We start from the raw sequence: 9,158 nt of genomic DNA, 5'->3' as shown, positions 1-9,158 counted from the left end.
ACCGGGGAAGAGAGGAGCAGGGAGGAGAGGCCTCAGAGATGGATGGATGGACAGATAAAACGTAGACAGCAGCCGCTCAACAGAGGACTCACATCCCGAGGAAGAAGGGATGTGAAGGGGAACAGGTTTGCCTGAGATGCACTGAAAGGGATTCGCACAAAGGGACAAAGGAAAAGAATGGAGGTGGAGGACTCTGTCTGTCAGGACTGGCGCTGGGATGGAGTTAGATCTCATTTCTCAAGTGTCATCACACTATCTGTGTCTCCTCCTCTCTCCTCTCTGTCCAATTACTGTCACAATGAAGCAAACCTCTTCCCGTGGAGCTGCATATGGCTCTCTGGTTGTAAGGCCATCACTCCCAAGCAAAGCTATGCACTTTTTGATATGTACAGTATGTGCAAAGCTCAAAAGGCCTCAGTAGGTTGTTGTTAGACCTAGCATGAGCGGCCACTGGGACACTCTTGCTAACACAATGTGTTCTGAATTGCTAACATGAGAAAACACTATCACAGACTACGACAACTGAGTAGGATTAAAGTATCTTCTGCATATGTATTAGAGCTGGGGGAGAAGAATCGATACAGCAAAGAATTGCAATATTTTGCATTGTGATATTAGGATATTAGGAGCAACAACTGTCAGTATAGTACAATCACAAGGTCTCATCTCACCTGATAGCATGTCTTTTGTCCTGTTTCCTTCCCCTCACCTCCAACAGATGGCTGCCCCTCCGTGAGCCTAGTTGTGCCAGAGGTTTCTTCCTGTTAAAAGGATATTTTTCTTTTCCACTTTTGCCAAAATGCTTGTTCTTAGGAGGTCATCTGATTATTGGGGTTTTCTCTGTATTATTGTTGGGTCTTTACTTTGCAATATAAAGCACCTTGAGGGGACTGTTGTTGTGATTTGGTGTTATATAAATAAAATTGAATTGAACTGAGAGGAGGCAACCTTTCTCCAGACTGCAATCACTCTCGGACAGATTTTTTTAAGGTTTAAAACTAACTGCTGTCTACTTTATGATTGATAAATGCAAACAGATTTCTGGCATTTTTCCGTCTGAAAGAGTTAACATGTGCAACCTGAGGGGACTCGATTTAACTGCCTGTCACCTGGTTGTATTTTGGTTAAATTACTGTAGAACAGAAATGTTGCTGCACACAAATGGAGTAATTCATTGTCAATTTATGTAGACAGCAACGCATGTGATTTCTGACTATTTGTTACACTTACCTGCTGGAATATCAGAAAGCGATTGCATGTAAGTGCCAACTTGATCCCATTCAATCACAGAGCCGCTGATAGCAGTCTTATGCCAGCATTTGTACATTTACGACAGGTTTTAGTGACGGTGCTGAGTGATGCATTGTGATAAAATCGTATCATGGGGTTTCTGATGAGTCCCACCTCGGGTATGTATGTATGTTTGCTTTTTGTTAGGATGACTGACAGTAAGGTAGATAATAAAGATATACCATCTACCCGCCAACTGATTGATGGTAATGCTATTTTGATTCGAGGATACCACACAGTCCAGGTTCAACAGGTTGCTGCTTGATGTCTAATGAAGCTACTGCCAGATAACAAGTAAGTACTCCAAACATTCCCATCTGTCATTCATGTTGTAGAGGCACTTGATACTCACACAGCATCACTGGTGTGTGTCCTGTGTGGGAATGCAACATATGCCATATGTTCATGGTAATCTGTCATGGTTCCACAGAGACTGATGCTTTGTGCAGTTAACCACAGCCATGTTGCCCTTTGCTTTATTTAATTATTTTTAAAATGACATTTAATCATATTGTGTTGATTAAAAAAAGCAAAAGAAACAAACAATAGTTTTCACAAAAGGTTGAGAGGTCACCACATAGCACTTGACTAGACATTTTTTAAGTTGTGGAATGCTGCAAATATGTACAACGTACACTGTCACGTTTAGGTGTGCTTTACTTAAGGCTTGAGAAAACTTGAGGCAGCAAGTTGCATCAGACTGTTCATTCTGAGTGTCGGGGGGCACAGCAGTACAATGTTTTGCACTGTTGCCTCACAGCAAGACGGTTCTGGTCCTGTGTGCGATCTTTCTGCATGCTTGTCAGGATAATTGGTGATTCTAAATTGGGCTTAGATGTAGATGTAAGGGTGTGCGTTTGTGTGGCTCCCTCTGTGTTAGCCCTGTGATAAACTGGCGACTTATCCAGGGTGCACCCTGCCTTTCACCCTATGACAGCTGAGATAGACTACAGCCCCCGACACCACCCCCCACCCCCACCGTGTTGTGTGTATGTGGGGGGGCTGTAGTCTGCTGCCCCCATTAAGGAAATGGATGGATTTAGTAAGTAAGAGGACGCTGCTTAACATTGTTAATAGACTTTAGTATTCCTGACTTAACTGTAACAGTTATGCTATGCTAAAACTTTGACTGTGGATGACAAGATACATTTTGTGTCATGGAAAGTTTCTCATTTATTGTCACTGTAACTAATGTTTTGACAGCCCTGAACTTGAACTGAGGCCAAAAGTGATTAATCATTACTGCAGTGTTGGTTATGGTGGCCAAGCTCAGCTTTAACACTGTTCTTGGCCACACAAATAATGGAAACCACATCACACGTCCATGATCTAAGTTTTAGCACAACCTAGCAGATTGTAGCTGCGTACTATTGATAATAACAGTACTGAATTAATTATTATTAAAGGAATTAAGCAATCGGGAAAAATGATAACACAGTGTAGTAGGCAAACATAAAACACAAGTGTCAATTGTTTGTTATTTACTTTAGAAATTAGAAGCAACAGTACAAATACGCAGGAGTAATATGACATTGGTGTAGCTAACAACATCAGTTATGCCTCCATTCTAATTTTTCAGCCAGTACAAGAATCCTGGTATTGTACTGAGGTGCCTCAGTCATTCTTATGGCTGACAGGGACACTTTAATGGTACTGTGCCATTGTTAATGTTATTAGTTACACTTGCTTTTCCTGCTGGGCAAATCCAGCTGCTGTTTTCTCCAAGTCTTTAAGACACATGTTATATAGAGGCCTGATCTGTGCACCTAAGATAAGCGCCTGAAGACAAACTCAAGACAAATAGAGATTTGGCTTTTATTTAGGTTGAGACAGGCATGCGGTGAGAAACACGGTGACTAATTTTGAGCCTTTCAGTGGTGGAATGAAGACGGTTTGTTGTTGTGCCAAACGTGGTGGACCTTTTCACCTTTTCAGGGGAAAAACAAGCCACCTTTTATTTAAATAGAGAGGCTTTAACTTAGACCTTATACCTTTTACACTATTTTTGTCTTGTATAATGTTTACCTTTAAAATTACAACCCACAGTGGGCTCTAGTCAGAGAAGCATCATATGGGACGTTTATATAAATATACCAAAATTAAGACTTTTTTGTCAAGCCTACAAAAAAAGAAGGAAGGAAAGAAGAAAATATTCAATTTGACAAGATTTTTAAAAAACTAACATTTATGATAAAAATCACATATTAAACTTTATTATAGTGATTAGGACTTCTTTTGGTTACTTGAATTGTGCCGAACACCGCATGCCTGTCTCAACCTAAATACTGTGCTGCACATGTCTCCAGACTCTAGTCCAAAACCTATGCGAGCCACTCCCTCTTTCTTGTTGTGAAACATTGCGAAGGAGGAGCCTTTATTTTTCTGCGCAGCATTAAATCCGATCCCCTTGATGCGTGCGGAGAGGAAAGTGAATTAGAGATTGAGGTGCCAGCCCGAGTCACACCCCCACTCCCACCCCATCCTCTACCCTCACCTCCCTCCGCCTCCTCCACCGGAGACCAAAGTCGTGATGTAAAAAGGAGAGAGAGAGAGAGAAAAGAGAACGAGACACAGAAAGAAGATATTTGAAAAGCTGCCACGAGTTCCCTGTCAAACCGCCTCCTGCGTGGATTGAGCCGTGCTCTTTGTTATCTACAGGCATGAATACTGAGTGGATGTAAAGGGGGGAGGCCAGGGACAGGAGGGAGGAAAGGGGGGAAACACGGATATGTCTGCATATGGTAGAATCCAAATTGAAAATCACATGACTTACATTTTTGTGTGAATTCTCTTGTTGTACTTTAATATACGGAAATTCCCTGTTGTGTCATCACCATATGCATGACATAACACTACAGCCCTGATATTATTTGGTATTTGTTTTTTGAATGGTATCATCGTGAGAATGCTCACGTGAATTTTCTCCTTTAAACCCGTGAAACTGTCTCAACATTAATTTTTAACTTAGTTAAAGGCCTCTGATTTTTGATGTAATCCAACAGGCTGTTTGCATCTCACCGTGTGCGTGATGTTTTGTGACTTAAACTGTCCACGAAGATCCACTGCTTGTTCTAACTGTGCGAGCATTGTGTTTAAGACTTACTTTAGCTTTAACCCCCACACACAACGTGCACACACATACACACAAACAGCCAATTTGCCCTACACAACAATACAATCACCTTTCACATGCGTGTCTACCCACTCCACTCATCCGCACTCAGTGGAAGAGGACAGGTGTCCCAGCTAGCTGTCCAAGTCTTATTCATCCCCCAGATACGTTCTGCACAGAGCACTCCTGCTATTGGTCGCACGGAAGACAACAGGGTGCAAGCTTCCGGGAAAACACACACACACACACACACACACACACACACACATATACTACACATACAGAGACAAATATATACATATATATTACCTCTATAGTTTTATATTATAATAAAATATCATAATATATTAATTATCTATAATTAATTATAATATTACAATTCATACTAACTATTAAATATAATCATAATTATGATAATATCTATAATATCATATAAATAAGCTATAATTACTACATATTATAAATTACTATATACTTATAAATAATACCTATACTAAAAACATAATAAATAACATCTATATCTAATATCACATCGATTAAAAACAATTAACAGCACAGATGGACAAGCCCCAGGACATGCAGAGACTCCTTAAAGAGTTACTCATGAGTAAAGATCGACAAGGCCTAAAGATATATCAGAGCTTATCGAGAGTCACTCTTTTTTTTTCTTTTTGCATTTCTATCTACACATAAACCAGAAGCCTCGTGTTTGTTCAATAATTATAATTATTTTATAGCAGGGAACATAAACACAGTTGTACTACTAATTTGAACTTGTGTTTTCTTTGAAATACACGCAGATTTTAATGATAAAGAGACGAACAGACCTGCAATATTGCACTGTTTGCACTTTCTCAATAACTCCTTCTTTTGACAGTTTTGGTCTGCAGCTCTTAAACATACACAGGCCTGGACTTAGGCCCCCATTCGTCACACTATAGGTTTTTTTTAAAGTGTTTTGTACAGGAGGGGGGTAAAGGGGGTCAGGGAGCTTTAACTCGGTGACAAAGCCTCATTTGCAGGTCAATGCGATGGCACACTCGCCTCTCCTCTCCATCCAGCTTGCCTTTGTTCCCTGTCGCCTGCGCCGATGCCAGATGGTCATGGAAAATGCTAATTCCCCCTGACTGATTTTCCTCCTTTCTATATTTAATTGCAGTCTTTGTAGACTGCCCCGTTAATTGTGTGTTTTGAGTGGAAAATGTGCTCTCTGGAATTATATTTTTGGTTGCTACATTGCTCGAAACCAATAAGATATGGGCCTACTAAAGAAGCACATAGATAGAAAACAATAGGGCAGGGCGTTTTAAACAAAACACCGACGCATTTTATAACATATAGTTCATAACAAAGTCACGAATGCGAGAATCTAACCCGTATGCCCACCAATCCTTCAATTTTATAAAACTTAACTTATCTTAATTAATCAAAAAACATCAAATAAGAGTCAGACTTATAAAAATTTTTTGCCAACTTACATATTTTCATTGTCTAGTGTCACATTAAAGGACGAATAAAATGTATTCCTTTTTCGTTTGTTGGGGTGAAGTGTTTTTTGAATCGTAATTGTAATATGGTAAATGACAGTAAGATCTACTTTTATTTCTTTAAAGATTTGAGAAAATGATGATAAATCGTAATATAAATTTAATGCTCAACATATAACAACATCGCAAGAAATGGCTATGGTATTTTTATTTATTTATTTATTTATTTTGGTGTAATGATCGAAAGTCTGCTATATCACATAATCACGTAGCTCATAGCTAATGTAAAAAGAAAGCTACATTTTTATCCGTGTATTGTGGGGCCTAATGAAGCACATGCGCACTGTTTTGCTCGTGACTGAGGCAAATGTATCTGATGTGAGTTAAAGGTCAGACGGGAGAGTGTAGGGCCCTTGAGGCTGATTCTCTCCATCAGCAGCTGGCTGTTTAATGATATTCATGTTAATGGGGTCTGTATGTTGGCTGTCATCTCTTTCCTTTATGTCCATCATATCTGGGCTCAATTGAATGAAGTCATAACTGCCAAACAGCAATTTCTGTGAAGCTCAAACCTTAAAATATCCACTAACACCGTTTTAGGCGTTGACCTTGAAGCTGATGAATGAAATGTGATATAATACAGCTTATTATTTATGTGTAGTCGGATAAAATTATTTTGATTTTCTATATATATACTCCAAATACAACTAATTATCACTTTAATAATTAATTCTGCTTAATCGGAAGTCTACCAGTTGATTTTCAGGCTTTAACCCGTGACCTCTCCCATGGATCCAGTTCAATAGCTGTTTGAAAAGACGAATAGGAATTTAAGTTCTATTTACTGCGACAAATTTTATATAGTTACACAGCTGCAGAGACAAATAAAGGAAGATGAGCCTTTTTAGCACGGTGGGGTATTGGAGCCCCCAGAATGTGTCCAGTCTCCAACATTGGGACTTCATTAAAGTAACACATAAACAGCTGTTGTCTTTAACATGTAAACTATTGAGAATTTAAAACTGCGGCTGAATGGCCCCCGCAGCTCCCCGTGGGCATATGGGCGTTAATTAGCTGGATATAGCCATAGATTAATTATAATATTTTTTCGCCCATTCGTATCAATAGACCAGGCAGACAAAGTGTCTTTTGTTCCGTGATGCAGGACATTCTGTGGCTGACTGAATAGGTCTTGGCTATGTCTACATGGATTTGCCATATGGCAACAAAAAAGAAAGAATGGAGCCGGAGAGCGCTTTGTGTTGGAAATCAGAACAAGCTCCGTCAGAGCTTATGGCTGCATGGAAATGACAAAGTCACTCTGGCCATCAAAAGTCTCCTTTTTTTTTTTTGTCAGAAACACTCGTGTCACGCAGTCAAAGCTGCTCAAACGAATGGAGAAACTTGTGGAAAATTATGAAATGTGGCTTTATTTACTTGTGAAAACAGCCCAAAGGGCCCGGAGCGCATTCACACAGACACAGCATTTGGCTTCTTTCAATTAAGGGTAAACTTGCAAGTATGACCTGCTGAATGGTTTGTTTCAATAGACGAGGACAATTACAAAGACTAGTAGTTTTCTTTTTCCAGCTCTGGCAGGTGGCCTCCACGCCCGGTGTATCTACGCCGTGGTAAACAGTGTGTGTGTGCGTGTGTGTGTGAGAGAGAGAGAGAGAGTGGGTCTTTAGAGGGGCTTGTCGAGTGCGGGTGGATGTGGGGGTGTCTTCGTGGCAGACAAAGCGGGATCCAAAGGCAGCTGCTGCTTCTTTTAGGGAGCGAAAGGGCCTTTAAATCCTCGCCTTATATCCCGCAGCTGCCAAGCAGCATACGGCTGCGACTCAATGCGTTTTCCTCCCGCAAGAGTCTGCGTGAAGAGGACACACTTCCACCGGGGGGAAGGTGAAATCAGGTAGACGTGTCTGTCACCACAGCATGTGTGTTCTTGTGTTCTTCGCAGGGTTTCTTGTGTAACTTTGCAACTGAGTGACCCAATCTCAGAGTGATCGAGGAGCATGAAGCAGTTTCACAAGTAACCCGGCCGCTGATGATGGCAGCTTTGTGGCAACCACACAAAGACGTCATCTGCCTCCTATCTCTGTTTCAATTTCCCTTTTCTTGTTACTCTCGTAACAAAACACACAAACAAATGTGTTTAAAATTAAAGTGGAAGAAAGAAATTTTTATTCACGTCATTCGCAAGACATAATTAGGTCACTTGTATAGAAAAAATACACACAAAATGAAACCGGCTCAGAGATACAAAGAAAACTATTTTTTTCAAGTGTGGGACTAATATGAGGAAGCTACATGATTGCGAAAGTTAAGAACAACAAACCAAAAAACCCCCACAAAATTTCAAAAGAAAAATGTAAATAATAAAATTAAAATTACAAAATATGCCCTTTGGCTAAATCAACAAGGCATTTATCAAATATGAACGAACATAAATAAATTATAAGTTAGAATAGACTTAAAAAAATATACATTTTACCGAACAAAGGGAAAACAAATAATAATAAACACGCACGCATACACAAACGAGAACAGAAATAAACATTTATAAGGTATTGTCTCTATAAAGCTGTACACTTTTGGCCAGTGTAGACGATTCTTTTAAAGAATTTTTTTATAATTGCACAGATGTTAAAACATTTAACACTGTCGAGTGGCTGTATGCAAAAGCAACAATGAAATGCTACATTTGTACTGGATAGAAGTCATTCGGAGAAATCTCCTCTCTCTTTCTTTTTCTCCTGCCCCCCCTCCCACCCCACACCCAAACCGTTCAGAGTCCTGAGCCTGGTCAGGAGCTCGGATTGCGCTCCGCCGGGGCGCATCGAGCCACAGCCGACCGTTCGGACTTCTTTGTCCCCCCAACACCGTCCTCTTCTCTCTCTCCTGCGTTTCAGTTGCTTGAGTGGATGGGTCGGTTGACGGGGTGGTGGAGAAACAGTCTCCCGTGAGCCTCAAAATGCGCAGGAAAATAGTGCAAAACGAACAAAAAACACCTGAGGAAGAAACAAAACGCAATAAGTTTTCTGAGAAAAGAAGAAGAGGAAAAAAACCCGGCCATTCCTAAGAAAGACGGCGAGTCAGCTTTCTGAGGAAACCTGAGACTCGCACTCAGCAGAAGGCGTCACCCTTTGCCAGAGCCCTTTTTCCCGCCACATCGTGACGCACGAACACCCCTCCCCTCCCCCAACCGCTGGTGTTACTACATCAACTACTATCACTACTACTGCGATTTCACCACCGCAGTCTCGCCCCAT

General features: G+C 40.6%; 1 protein-coding gene across 1 annotated transcript in view; it reads right to left on the bottom strand.

Moving 5' to 3' along the window:
- Positions 1–8,040: 8,040 nt before the first annotated feature.
- LOC102300709 (cyclin-dependent kinase inhibitor 1C) overlaps positions 8,041–9,158 on the bottom strand; it is a 2,365-nt gene continuing 1,247 nt past the window's right edge. Inside the window, exon 3 of the mRNA XM_005927858.3 lies at positions 8,041–8,897. The gene's annotated coding sequence lies outside the window, so the exon portion shown is untranslated. The remainder of the gene's footprint in view (positions 8,898–9,158) is intronic.

This window comes from Haplochromis burtoni, unplaced genomic scaffold (assembly GCF_018398535.1).
Source record: "Haplochromis burtoni strain Fernald_Lab_line unplaced genomic scaffold, NCSU_Asbu1 Contig_104, whole genome shotgun sequence".
NCBI lineage: Eukaryota > Metazoa > Chordata > Actinopteri > Cichliformes > Cichlidae > Haplochromis > Haplochromis burtoni.
Note: the sequence above shows the minus strand (reverse complement) of the source record. Positions and strands in the feature narration are given on the sequence as shown.